This window comes from Delphinapterus leucas, chromosome 7, assembly GCF_059928025.1.
Source record: "Delphinapterus leucas isolate spDelLeu-1000000601 "Yukka" chromosome 7, BTC_Dleu_Yukka2, whole genome shotgun sequence".
NCBI lineage: Eukaryota > Metazoa > Chordata > Mammalia > Artiodactyla > Monodontidae > Delphinapterus > Delphinapterus leucas.
Window position 1 is genome coordinate 86,817,587 of NC_143135.1, and position 15,586 is coordinate 86,833,172.

Here is a 15,586-nt window from a genome sequence, read left to right on the forward strand (position 1 = left end):
CACCACTGAATCTCCTGGGTCTCCAACTTGCCAACTAGAGGTCTTGGGACTTCTCAGTCTCCATAACTGCAGAAGTCAATTCCTTATAATATATAACCTATTGGTTCTGTTTCTCTGGAGAACTCTGACTGATACAAGAAGTAAAACAACACATTATAAAAGGGGCACCAAGAAACTTTTGGAGGTGACGATTGTGGTGATGATTTCACAGGCATATACATTAGTCAAACTTACCAAATTGTACGTTTTAAATATGTGAAGTTTATTGTATGTGAATAAACTTGCTAAAAATTAATTTTTAAAGTCAGTATATAATAAAGAACAAATCAGACTATGAAAGTATTATAACAGGGTTATATACAAAGTACTATGGGATCCCAGAAGAGAAAAGATTGATTGCAACTGTAGGTACTGAGAACACCTCACAGCAAAGATGGAGCTGTAGTGTGTGTACCTCTGATCCCAACAATCCATGTTCCAAGATCCTTATCAATTTTGCCTTTTCTTCCCTCCTGCCTGTATCTTGATCCCTCTCAGTAGAATGCAGTGGTTTCAAGTTTGGGCTCTAAAGTCATATGGCCTCTGACCAGTTAGCTAGCCATCATCCAACAGGCGAGACTAACTTTTACTCTTTGGTTCTGGAAATAGGCACATTACCTGACATGTCTCAACAACAATATTTTTATTTATAAAATCAGGATTATAGTGGTACCTTGTTCCTAGGTCTTCTATAATGGTTCAGTGAGATAATGCATGTAAAGGGCTTAGCACAGTCCCAGAGCATGGCACTGAATAATGTTAGCTGCTTTTATTAACCCTAGCCTTGCTCCAACCATCAACCCAGATGAACTTCTCCATTCAAATTAGTATGATCACCTAGCTCTCTAATTATCCATTTACTTTCATATTAACTTGGAGTTGTTAATTCACTTCTTGCTCTTTTTTCTCCTGGGCTCTATGATGCCTTTCTCTCTAAGTCCTATTCCCCACCCTCAGCCTTTGTAGTGAGAACTAGTTAAAAGCCATCTGAATTATTCAGTATTTGACAAATATATACATTGTGGAATCCTAATCGAGCTTTAAAATAAAAAGTGTCTGTAAGTAATTTATTGCTAAACTCAGCATTGGCCAGAGCTTGAATAGATAAACGTAAAATTACCCTTGGTGATTCTTATGAAGACATATGCAGATACAGAAATGGGCATAGAACAGTTATTGAATATTTAAAATCATTTTGCCCATTACTAATGAATGACTGACCAGAATCAATTGTATACTCAAAACCAATAAACTGAGGATATTTCACTCTGAATTACAAAATAGATAGGGGATTTATTTCCCCACATTTCATGGTATGCCATCAGGAAACTGTTAAAGGACTGAGCAATATTGAATCTGAAAACTAATTGTAGAGAATAAGGAGAGAACAGCACATTCTCCCAGGCTTGGCCTCAGGTCCTTGCCCAGATGGCGACATCAACCCTGCAGAACTGCAGAGTTGACAAAGTCTAAGTTAGGGGTTTCCAGCATTTTTGTTGTTGTTGTTGTTACATCGTCATCTCTGTAGTTCTTTCTTATTACCTTCCTTCTCCCTGCAGAGCTTGGGAGTTTATAAGCTATTAACTTGTCTTCAGGAGTAAAATCTGATATTATCCCCTTAAATTTCAGTGTGAACAGAGCTTCATACCCAATCCCTCCTAAGAGAATTTGCACTTTAACAAGAAAAATTTTTAAATGTGAAATTTCAGAAAAAGACTCATTGGCTAGGAAGACCTTCAAGATGGCAGAGGAGTAAGGTATGGAGAGATCAACTTCTTCCCCACAAATACATCAAAAACACATCTACATGTAGAACAACTCCTACAGAACACCTACTGAATGCTGGCAGAAGACCTCAGACTTCCCAAAAGGCAAGTAAATCCCCAAGTACCTGGGTAAGGCAAAAGAAAAAAGAAAAAAAACAGAGACAAAACAATAGGGATAGGACCTGCACCTCTGGGATGGAGCTGTGAGGGGGAAAATTTTCCACACACTAGGGAGCCCCTTCACTGGCAGGGACAAGGGATGGGCAGGTGGGAAACTTCAGAGTCTTAGAGAAGAGTGCAGCAACAGGGGTGCAGAGGGCAAAGCGGAGAGATACCAGCCTAGAGGATCAGTGCTGACCAGCACTCACCAACCTGAGATGCTTATCTGCTCACCCACTGGGACAGGTGGGGTTTGGGAGCTGAGGCTTGGGCTTAGAAGATCAGAGGCCAGGGAGAGGACTGGGGTTGGCTGCATGAAAACAGCCTGAATGGGGCTAGTGTGCCACAGCTAGCTGGGAGGGAGTGTGGGAAAAAGTCTGGACCTGCCAAAGAGTCAAGAGACCATTGTTTCAGGGTGCACAAGAAGAGGGGATTCCTACTCCATGTGTGCACAGAAGGCAGAGCACCACCTAAGCGAGCTCCAGAGATGGGTGTGAGCCATGGCTATCAGCTCAGACCACAGAGATGGGCATGAACTGCTAACACCACGACTGCTGCCACCAAGAATTCTGTGTGCAAGCACAGGTCACTACCCACACTGCCCCAGAAGCATGTGCAGCATGCCACTGCCAGGTTCCCACAATCCAGGGACACCTTCCCTGGGAGAACACATGGCATGCCTCAGGCTGTTGCAATGTCACACCAGTCTCTGCCACCACAAACTTGCCCCACATTCCACTTATGACTACCAAACCCCACCCTCTCCCTGGCCTGAGTGAACAAGAGAGCACTAATCAGCTGCTGCTTTAACCCCCTTTTGTCTGGGAGGGGAACAGATGCCTGAGCGTGAACTACATGCCAATGCAGGGTCAAAACCAAAGCTGAACCCCAGGAGCTGTGCAAACAAAAAAAAGAAAGGGAAATTTCTCCATGCAACCTCAGGAGGAGCAGATTAAATCCCCACAATCAACTTGAAAAACACTGCATTTGAAGAATAACTGATTAGACAACAGATGTTTCCAAAGTTCAGGTGGTGGACTTTGGGAGCAACTGTAGACTTGGGGGTTTGCTTTCTGCATCTGATTCGTTTCTGGTTTTATCTTTATCTTAGTTTAGTCTTTAGTGCTTGTTATCATTTGTGGATTTGTTTATTGCTTTGGTTACTCTCTTTATTTTAAGTTTTTATTATTTTTTATTTATTATTTTTTATCTCATTTTTTTTATTTTATTACTATTTTTTAAAGTTTTTTTTCTTTTTCTCTTTTTGCAAGTGTGTATGTGTACATTTTTTGTGTGATCTTGTCTGTTTAGGTTTGCTTTCACCATTTGTCCTAGTGTACTGTCCTTTTTTTTTTTTTTTTAGTTGTTTACATGTTATTTTCTTTATGAGTGTGTGTGTGAGTTTCTTTGTGTGGTTTTGTCTGTTTAGTATTGCTATTACCATTTGGTTTGGGATTCTATATATTCGGTTTTTGTTTGTTTGTTTTTCCCCAAAGCCACTGAACCAACCTCATCCACTGGGTGCAGACACCAAAAAAACAGGAATGACAAACCTGCAGCCTACAAAAAGGAGACCACAAACACAGTAAGTTAAACAAAATGAGGAGACAGAGAAATACGCAGGAGATGAAGGAGTAGGGTAAAAACCCACCAGACCAAACAAATGACAAGATAATAGAGAGTCTACCTGAAAAAAATTCAGAGTAATGGTAGTAAATATGATCCAAAATCTCAGAAATAGAATGGAGAAAATACAAGAAACATTTAACAAGGACTGGAAGAACAACTGAGCAAACAAGCAAAAATAAACAACACAATAAATGAAATTAAAAATTCTCTAAAAGGAATCAATAGCAAATAACTGAGGCAGAAGAACAGATAAGTGACCTGGAAGATAAAATAGTGGAAATAACTACTGCAGAGCAGAATAAAGAAAAAGAATGAAGGGAAATGAAGACAGCCTAAGAGACCTCTGGGACAACATTAAACTCACCAACATTCGAATTATAGGGGTCCCAGAAGAAGAAAAAGAAAGAGACTGAGAAAATATTTGAAGAGATTATAGTTGAAAACTTCCCAAATACAGGAAAGGAAATAGTCAAGTCCAGGAAGCACAGAGTGTCACATATGGGATAAATCTAAGGAGAAACACAAAAAGACACAAATTAATGAAACTATCAAAAATTAAATAAGAAGAAAAAATATTAAAAACAACAAGGGAAAAACAACAAATAACATACAAGGGAATCCCCATAAGGTTAACAACTGATCTTTCAGCAGAAACTCTGCAAGCCAGAAGGGAGAGGCAGGACACATTTAAAGTGATGAAAGGGAAAAAAAACATAAGCAACATTACTTTACCCAGCAAGAATCTCATTCAGATTCAACAGAGAAATTAAAAACTTTACAGACAAGCAAATGTTAAGCAAATTCAGCACCACCAAACCAGCTATAGAACAAATGCTAAAGGACTTCTCTAGGTAGGAAACATAATAGATGGAAAAGCCCTACAATAACAAACCCCAAATAATTAAGAAAATAGTAATAGGAACATACATATTGATAATTACCTTAAAATGTAAATGGATTAAATGTTCCAACCCTAAGACACAGACTGGCTGAATGGATAAAAAACAAGACCCATATATGTGCTGTATACAAGAGACCCACTTCAGACCTAAGGCCACATACAGACTGAAAGTGAGGGGATGGAAAAAGATACTCCATGCAAATGGAAATCAGAAGAAAGCTGGAGTAGCAATTCTCATATCAGACAAAATAGACTTTAAAATTAAGACTATTACAACAGACAAAGAAGGATACCACATAATGATGAAGGGATCAATCCAAGAAGAAGATACAACAATAGTAAATATTTATGCACCCAACATAGGAACACCTCAATACATAAGGCAAACATCAGCCTTAAAAGGGGAAATTGACAGTAACACAATCATAGTAGGGGACTTTATCACCCCACTTTCACCAATGGACAGATCATCCAAAATGAAAATAAATAAGGAAACAGAAGCCTTAAATGACACAATACACCACAAAGATTTAATTGATATTTATAAGACATTCCATCCAAAAACAGCAGATTACACTTTCTTCTCAAGTGCTCATGGAACATTCTCCAGGATGGATCACATCTTGGGTCACAAATCAAGCCTCAGTAAATTTAAGAAAACTGAAATCATATCAAGCATCTTTTCTGACCACAATGCCATTAGATTAGAAATGAATTACAGGGAAAATATCATAAAAAACACAAACACATGTAGGCTAAACAATACGTTACCACATAACCAAGAGATCACTGAAGAAATCAAAGAGGAATAAAAAAATACCTAGAGACAAGTGACAACGAAAACACGATGATCCAAAACCTATGGGATGCACAAAAGCAGTTTAAGAGGGAAGTTTATAGCTATACAAGCCTACCTCAAGAAACATCTCAAATAAACAATCTAACCTTACACCTAAAGGAACTAGAGAAAGAAAAACAGACAAAACCCAAAGTTAGCAGAAAGAAAGAAATCATCAAGATCAGAGCAGAGGGCTTCCCTGGTGGCACAGTGGTTGAGAGTCCGCCTGCTGATGCAGGGGACACGGGTTTGTGCCCTGGTCTGGGAGGATCCCACATGCCGTGGAGCAGCTGGGCCCGTGAGCCATGGCCACTGAGTGGGAGCATCCGGAGCCTGTGCTCTGCAATGGGAGAGGCCACAGCAGTGAGAGGCCCGCGTACCACACACACATACAAAAAGATCAGAGCAGAAATAAATGAAATAGAAACAAAGAAAACAATAGCAAAGATCAATAAAACTAACAGCTGCTTCTCTGAGAAGATAAACAAAATTGATGAACCATTAGTCAGACTCATCAAAAAAAAGAGGGAGGGGACTCAAATCAATAAAATTAGAAATGAAAAAGGAGAAGTTACAACAGAAACAGCACAAATACAAAGCATTCTAAGAGATTACTGCAAGCAACACTATGCCAATAACATGAACAACCTGGAAGAAATGGGAAAAGGTATAAACTTCCAAGACTGAACTAGGAAGAAATAGAAAATATGAACAGACCAAGCACAAGTAATGAAATTGAAACTGTGATTAAAAATCTTCCAACAAACAAAAATCCAGGACCAGATGGCTTCACAGGCAAATTCTATTAAACATTTAGAGAAGAGCTAACACCCATCCTTCTCAAACTCTTCCAAAAAATTGTGGAGGAAGGAACACAGCCAAACTCATTCTATGAGGTCACCATCACCCTGATATGAAAACCAGACAAAGATAATACAAAATTACAGACCAATATCACTGATGAACATAGATGCAAAATTTCTCAACAAAATACTAGCAAACAGAATCCAACAACATGTTAAAAGCATCATACACCATGATCAAGTGGGATTTACCCCAGGGATGCAAGGATTCTTCAATATACACAAATCAATCAATGTGATACACCACATTAACAAATTGAAGAATAAAAACCCTATGATCACCTCAATAGATGCAGAAAAAGCTTTTGACAAAATTCAACACCCATTTATGATAAGAACTCTCCAGGAAGTGGGCATAGAGGGAACCTACCTCAATACAATAAAGGCCATATATGACAAACCCACAGCAAACATCATTCTCAATGGTGAAAAATTGAAAGCATTTCCTCTAAGATAAGGAACAAGACAGAGATGTACACTCTCACCACTATTATTCATCATAGTTTTGGAAATCCTAGCCACAGCAATCAGAGAAGAAAAAGAATTAAAAGGAGCACAAATTGGAAAAGAAGAAGTAAAACTGTCACTGTTTGCAGATGACATGATACTATACATAGAGAATCCTAAAGATGTCACGAGAAAACTACTAGAGCTAATCAATGAATTTGGTAAAGTTTCAAGATACAAAATTAATGCACAGAAATCTTTTGTATTCCTATACACTAATGATGAAAAATATGAAAGAGAAATTAAGGAAACACTCCCATTTACCACTGCAACAAAAAGAATAAAATACCTAGGAATAAACCTATCTAGGGAGACAAAAGACCTGTATGAAGAAAAGTATAAGACACTGATGAAAGGAATTAAAGATGATACCAACTGATGGAGAGATATGCCATATTCTTGGATTGGAAAAACTAATATTGTGAAAATGACTATACTACACAGAGCAATCTACAGATTCAATGCAATCCCTATCAAATTACCTATGGCATCTTTTACGGAACTAAAACAAAAAAATCTTAAAATTTATATGGAGACAAAAAAGACCCCATATAGCTAAAACAGTCTTGAGGGAAATAAACAGAGATGGAGGAATCAGACTCCCTGACTTAAGGCTATAGAAAGTTACAGTAATCAAGACAATATGGTACTGGCACAAAAACAGAAACATAGATCAATGGAACAAGATAAAAAGCCCAGAGGTAAACCCACACACTTATGGCCAACTAATTTATGAAAAGGGAGGCAAGGATATACAATGGAGAAAAGACAGTCTCTTCAATCAGTGTTGCTGGGAAAACTGGAGAGCTACATGTAAAAGAATGAAATTAGAACACTCCCTAACACCATACACAAAAATAAACTCAAAATGGATTAGAGACCTACCTAAATGTAAGACGGGACATTAAAAAACTCTTAGAGGAAAACATAGGAAGAACACTCTTTGACATATTTTACAGCAAGATCTTTTTTGATCCACCTCCTAGAGTAATGGAAATAAAAACAAAAATAAACAAATGGGACCTAATGAAACTTCAAAACTTTTGCAGAGCAAAGGAAACCATAAACAAGATGAAAAGGCAACCCTCAGAATGGGAGAAAATATTTGTAAATGAAGCAACTGACAAAGGATTAATCTCCAAAATATATAAACAGCTCATGCAGCACAATATTACAAAAACAAACAACTCAATCCAAAAATAGCCAGAAGACCTAAATAGACATTACTCCAAAGAAGACTACAGATGGCCAAGAAGCACATGAAAAGCTTTTCAACATCATAATCATTAGAGAAATGCAAAAGAAAATTACAATGAGGTATCACCTCACACCAGTTAGAATAGGTGTAATCAGAATATCTACAAACAACAAATGTTGGAGAGGGTGTGGAGAAAAGGGAAGCCTCTTGCACTGTTGGTGGGAATGTAAATTGATACAGCCACTATGGAGAACAGTATGGAGGTTCCTTAAAAACTAAAAATAGAACTACCATATGATTCAGCAGTCCCAGTACTGGACATATACCCAGACAAAGCCATAATTCAAAAAGACATATGCACCACAATGTTCATTGCAGCACTATTTACAATAGCCCAGTCATGGAAGCAACCTAAATGCCCATCAACAGATGAATGGATAAAGAAGATGTGGTACATATATACAATGGAATATTACTCAGCCATAAAAAGGAAAAAACTGGGTCATTTGTAGAGACGTGGATGGCTCTAGAGACTGTCATACAGAGTGAAGTTAAGTCAGAAACAGAAAAACAAATATCGTATATTAACTCATATATGTGGAACCCAGAAAAATGGTACAGATGAACCAGTTTGCAGGGCAGAAATTGAGACACAGATATAGAGAACAAACGTATAGACACCAAGGGGAGAAAGCGGCGGGGAGTGGGGGTGGTGGTGTGATGAATTGGACGATTGTGATTGACACATATACACTGATGTGTATAAAATTGATGACTAATAAGAACCTGCTGTATAAAAAAATTAATAAAATATAATTCAAAAATATATATACATGAGTGACTATAATACAAGGAAAAACGTTCCATTGGTAAAAGAGAGGCAATCAGAATGTGATGTGAGTTTGGAAGAGATTTATGTTTAACAAAAAAAGAAAGAAAACATGACACCCAAAACCTATGTGATGCAGGAAGAGCAGTCCTGGAAAGGAAGTTTATAGCGATAAAATCCTATCTCAAGAAACAAGAAAAATCTCCAATAAACAACCTAACCTTATACCTAAAGCAATTAGAGAAAGAAGAACAAAAATACCCCAAAGTTAGCAGAAGGAAAGAAATCATAAAAATCAGATCAGAAATAAATGAAAAAGAAATGAAGGAAACAATAGCAAAGATCAATATAACTAATCCCTGGTTCTTTGAGAAGATAAACAAAATTGTTAATCCATTAGCCAGACTCATCAAGAAAAAAAGATAGAAGGCTCAAACAGAATTAGAAATGAAAAAGAAGTAACTACTGATACTACAGAAATACAAAGGATCATGAGAGACTACTACAAGCAAGTATATGCCAACAAAATAGACAATCTGGAAGAAATGAATAAATTCTTAGAAAAGTCCGACCTTCCAAGACTGAACCTGGAAGAAATAGAAAATATGGACAGACCAATCACAAGAACTGAAACTGAAAATGTGATTAAAAATCTTCCAACAAATAAAAGCCCAAGACCAGATGGCTTCACATGTGAATCCTATCAAACATTTAGATACTCTTCCAAAACATGTCAGTGTCAGAAACACTCCCAAACTCATTCTACGAGGCCACTATCACATTGATACCCAAATCAGACAAAGATATCACAAAGAAAACTACAGGCCAATATCAATGATGAACATAGATGCAAAAATCCTCAACAAAATACTAGCAAACAGAATCCAACAGCACATTAAAAGGATCATACACAAATGATCATGCGGGGCTTACCCCAGGAATGCAAGGTTTCTTCAATATATGCAAATTAATCAATGTGATACACCATATTAACAAATTGAAGGATAAAAACCATATGATAATCTCAATAGATGGAGAAAAACCTTTCAACAAAATTCAACACCCATTTATGATAAAAACTCTCCAGAAAGTGGGCATAGAGGAGACCTATCTCAACATAATAAAGGCCATATATGACAAACCCACAGCCAACATTGTTCTCAAAGGTGAAAAACTGAAACCATTTCCTCTAAATCAGGAACAAGACAAGGTTGCTCACTCTCACCACTATTATTCAACATAGTTTTTGAAGTTTTAGCCATGGCAATCAGAGAAGAAAAGGAAATAAACGGAATACAAATAAGAAAAGCAGAAGTAAAACTGTCACTGTTTGCAGATGAAATGATGTTGTACATAGAAAATCCTAAAGATGCTACCAGAAAACTATTAGACCTAATCAATGAATTTGGTAAAGTAACAGGATACAAAATTAATGCACAGAAATCTCTTGCATTCCTATACACTAATGATGAGAAATTAAGGAAAGACTCTCATTTAGCACTGCGACACAAAGAATAAAATACCTAGGAATAAACCTACCTAAGGAGACAAAAGACCTGTATGAAAAAAGTATAAGACACAGATGAAAGAAATTAAAGATTATACAAAGAGGTGGAGAGATATACTATGTTCTTGGATTGGAAGAAACAACATTGTGAAAATGACTCTACTACCCAAAGCAATCTACAGATTCAATGCAGTCCCTATCAAACTACCACTGTCATTTTTCAAAGAACAAGAAAAAAATTTTTACAATTTGTATGGAAACACAAAAAACCCGAAATAGCCAAAGTAATCTTGAGAAAGGAAAACGGAGCTGGAAGACTCAGGCTCCCTGACTTCAGACTATACTATAAAGCTACAATAATCAAGACAGTATGGTACTGGCAAAAAACAGAAATATAGATCAATGTAACTGATAGAAAGCCCAGAGATAAACTCACACACATATGGTCACCTTATCTTTGATAAAGGAGGCAAGAATATACAGTGGGAAAAAGAGAGCCTCTTCGATAAGTGGTGCTGGGAAAACTGGACAGCTACATGTAAAAGAATGAAATTAGAACACTCCCTAACACCATACACAAAAATAAACTCAAAATGGATTAAAGACCTAGATGTAAGGCCAGACACTATAAAACTCTTAGAGGAAAACATAGGCAGAACATTCTATGATATAAATCACAGCAAGATCCTTTTTGACCCACCTCCTAGAGAAATGGAAATAAAAACAAAAATAAATGGGACCTAATGAAACTTCAAACCTTTTGCACAGCAGAGGAAACCATAAATAAGTCAAAAGACAACCCTCAGAATGGGAGAAAATATTTGCAAATGAAGCAACTGACAAATGATTAATCTCCAAAATATACAAGCAGCTCATACAGCTCAGCATCAATAAAACAAACAGCCCAATCTGAAAATGGGCGGAAGACCTAAATAGACATTTCTCCAAAGAAGATATACAGATTGCCAACAAACCATGAAAGGATGCTCAACGTCACTAATCATTAGAGAAATGCAAATCAAAACCACAATGAGGTTATCACCTTACACCAGTCAGAATGGTCATCATCAAAAAATCTACAGAGAATAAATGCTGGAGAGGGTGTGGAGAAAAGGGAACCCTCTTGCACTGTTGCTGGGAATGTAAATTGATACAGCCACTATGGAGAACAGTATGGAGGTTCCTTAAAAAACTACAAATAGAACTACCATACGACCCAGCAAACCCACTACTGGGCATATACCCTGAGAAAACCATAATTCAAAAAGAATCATGTACTACAGTGTTCATTGCAGCACTATTTGCAATCGCCAGGACATGGAAGCAACCTAAGTGTCCATTGACAGATGAATGGATAAAGAAGATGTGGCGCATATATACAATGGAATATTAGCCATAAAAAGACAGAATATTGAGTTATTTGTAGTGAGGGATATGGACCTAGAATCTGTCATACAGAGTGAAGTCAGAAAGAGAAAAACAAGTACCATATCTTAACACATATATATGGAATCTAAAAAAGAAACCAAAAAATGGTCATGAGGAACCTAGAGGCAAGACAGGAATAAAGACACAGACGTGGAATTCCCTGGTGGCACAGTGGTTGAGAGTCCGCCTGCCAATGCAGGGGACACGGGTTCGTGCCCCAGTCAGGGAAGGATCCCACATGTCACACAGCGGCCGGGCCCATGAGCCATGGCCACTGAGCCTGTGCATCCAGATCCTGTGCTCCACAATGGGAGAGGCCACAACTGTGAGAGGCCCACGTACCGCAAAAAAAAAAAGACACAGAAGTAGAGAATGGACTTGAAGACCCAGGGAGGGGGAAGGGTAAGTTGAGACATAATAAGAGAGTAGCCTTGACATATATACACTACCAAATGTAAAATAGATAGCTAGCGGGAAGCAGTTGCATAGTACAGGGAGATCAGTTCCATGCTTTGTGGCCACCTAGATGGGTGGGATGGGGGGGGTGGGAGGGATGTGCAAGATGGAGGGGGTATGGGGATATATGTATACATATAGCTGATTCACGTTGTTATACAGCAGAAAGTAACACACCATTGTAAAGCAGTTATACTCCAATAAAGATTTTTAAAAAATAATACATTGGCTAGAAGAGAATTTGGGGAGAGGCACAGGAGCTCTCCCTCTTTCCCAAAATCATATTACTTATTCTATCACTTTTACTTGTAAGACTGTCCCTGTATCCGAGTTTTAAGCCAAGCTTAAAACTTCCAAGTCTTCCTGGAAAAGTATGATTTCTTCTTATGTCAAAGAAGAATGGTTGAAAAACTCTCCAGAGGTTTCTTGTTGAACCAATGCACCTAAATGATAGGAAAAAATATTAAATACTTTGGTTTTCTAAAGTGAAAAATCAATAATTTATTGTCACGTGTTTAAAACTGAGCAAAATATATACCAGAGGTAAATTAGGGATGTATTGATCTTGTGCCACAAATACCCCATTGAATTTTATATTGCCCAGTAAGACTGCTTGCTGAAAGCCATTTTAAGTAGAGTGGAATTAAACTTAAATTGCAAAATATACCATACTTCTAATAAAGTGAAAATATAGCCACATGAAATTATAACCAAAAGTGGGGTCCAGCTGCTCACTGCTCAAAAGCCATTAAAGAGGAAAGGTTGGTAGAAAAGAAAGTTTGCTTTATTTTGGATGCCAGCAGCCCAGGGGGGAGGAGGGGGGAGGAAGGCGGGAGTGGAGGGTGGACTCTTGTCCAAAGGCCGACTCCCCACCACTGACAACCAGTGGGCAAGAGCTTTTATAGACGGGCTCGGGGGGGCTACATGTAGAAACAGCACACTCAGCTCTGACAGTCATCTTGAAATTGGTCATGCAGTGATCTGACCAGGGTTATCTTGATTGGTTTAAGTACAGTTAATCTTCAGTTCCAGGGTCAATTTGTTCTCATTTACTTGAGGCCAGTTCTCAGATTTGTGGCAGCTTATGTCATAACTACAGTCTGGCTATCATGTAGTTAACTTCTTCCATCTGGTGGGGGTTTCATTATCTACAATACAGCTCACAGGATACGGCTCAGGACATTACCTATAGCCCTTGAGAATTAACTAAAGGTCCTTGACTTTGCTTAATGACTAAACTGTTATTTAGTCTTGTTGGACTGCTTTTCTTTGCTTCTGCATTTTCTCACTTCTCTGATTAAACTTATTCTTTGGCTAAAGTTTTTCCACAGACAAAAGCCAGGCTGAGGACATGGGGAGCTAGACCATAGGGTCCTGCTCTGTTTCAAAATGACTCTTAGTAGTTAAAGTCATCAGGAAAACTATGTTAAAAATATGTGGCATGTGACTCAGCCAAATGAGGTAAAGTGAAAAATCTGAATCTAAAACCACTTAATAACTCCTTATCCACTTATCTCAAGTGTCTAAAGACCTAGCATGTGTCAGGTATTGTACTAGGTGATGGGGTGTCGATTGAGGATTTAGCCCCTGCTTTCAAAGAGCTCACTGTCTGGTGGGGACAATGGTCATATAAATGACAACAACAAAGCATGACAAGTCCTATGAGAAAGGAACGTATAGGGCACTATGGTGATACAGAATAAAACCTGCTGGGTGCTAATCAGAGGAGCAAGCCAGGGGTGTTTTTCTCTAAAGAGGAGGATTTGGAGGTATACGTCTTAAAGGAGACCTGAAGCAGGAATTCAATTCACAAGGCCTGGGTAAGAGAGATTTACAAATACTCTACATAAAATATCCAAACTAACTACAAATCTAAGGTGTCCATTGAAAGTGAGGTAGGGCAGATACCTGGCTGAGGTCCAAGTGGGTAGAGAGAACTTGGGGGGACAGAGCCATAGAGACCAAGGACCCAGTCTCAGGAAGATTTGGATAGGAGAACATGAGACTTCCCATTCCCTTTGCCAGGAACATTCTTTCCTCAGAACTGGACAACACTGGCTTCTTCTCATTGGTCAAATATGAAGAGCACACCCCATGTCATTCACTACTTACCATGTTTTATCTTTGCAGCATTTGTTAATAATTACAATTATTTCACTTATTTTCTGATGTAATTCTTTATTTTCTGTTTCCTACTCATAGAATGTAAGTTTTATAAAGACCCGTTTCACAAAAACATCTAATAAACATGTGTTGAATGGTTGTTAAATGAAGAATGCTAGGGTTCAGTGGCAAGGCAGGCAGATGCCAGATACCAAGAGCAGGTTGGTAGGACTTGTGGGACAGAGAATTTGCAACTCCAAGGCAATTGAAGACTGAATTATGCTAGCATTGGGTCACATGGTCAGGCATTGGTCAGTTTAAAAGTAAATTTATTCAGATCTTCCTCACACAAAGCTGGATATTTTTTAATGTTCATCTGAATTTGCTGTAGATCTTGAGCTTGACTTATTTTACCAATGACTGGTAAACTCTAAGACCTCAGCAGACTAATAAAAAATTGGTCAGAAGTCAGGTTCTCTCCTAGGCCATCAGTCTGAGATGTTGCTATGCACATTATATATGATGAGTTTCTTTTATCTTCCTCCAAGGTACACATTTCATGCTCTTTGTTTTAATGAGTGCCTCAGGAAAAATAAAAATCTCGAGGTGGTGGCTGTCTTTTCTTATAATTTCAAGAGAAAGCTTATGTGCTCATGGTGTCTGAGATAATTCCTCAGTTCAGATTAATTCAGACTAGATTGAATTAGCATTGGTTCTTTCATCACTAATTAGGTGGTAAAGAAGACCTGCCTCAGGGTACACAAACATAGACTCTGTTCCCATAATTAGTCTAATGAAGGGGTGGTAGCCCTGGCAAGTGCTGTTCTTGCATGATCTCCAAACCCGGAATTCTCATTAGACAGTGGGCTTCTTAAGGAAAGGAAGGTGCTTCATTGTCTGTGTATTCCAGGTATCTAACTCAGGGTGGTTTCCAAAACATGACAGGTTTCCAGCACACATTTGTTGAACTTAATGTTGTTTATATGAGGGGAGTTTCCAGAAATATATTAATGCATTCTGCCTTTAGCCCTGTTATATTCACTATTTTTATCAGTGTCTTAATAAAGAGAGATATACTCATCCATTTTTCAAAGGATACAAGCTGGGAGAGAGAAATAATGTGATGGTTGATGAAATAAAGCTTCAAAATATCCCAGCAGAGTAGAAAGACTGGCTCCAACTGATAGGATGAAATTTCATAATGATGTGTATATTCTCATACATAGGTGTAAAATATCAATTACACCGTTGTGAGAAGAAGCAAACCTGATTAACAATGGTTTATGTGAAAAAGATCTGGGTCTTATCCTTGGCCATAAGCTTAGGAGGTGTTAACTGTGTAAGGCATTTGCTGAAAAAAAAA

General features: G+C 38.0%; 1 long non-coding RNA gene across 2 annotated transcripts in view; it reads left to right on the top strand.

Annotated features, from left to right (window-relative positions):
- The window catches only part of LOC149748805 (uncharacterized), a 109,957-nt gene extending 96,044 nt beyond the window's left edge, over nt 1-13,913 (top strand). Inside the window, exon 5 of one of the 2 annotated variants that reach the window (XR_016393922.1) lies at nt 3,461-13,913. This is a non-coding gene — a long non-coding RNA (uncharacterized LOC149748805). Of the gene's footprint in view, nt 1-1,748 lie in introns of both variants that reach the window. The other variant, XR_016393920.1, reaches the window with a different exon arrangement.
- The last annotated feature ends 1,673 nt before the right edge of the window (nt 13,914-15,586 follow it).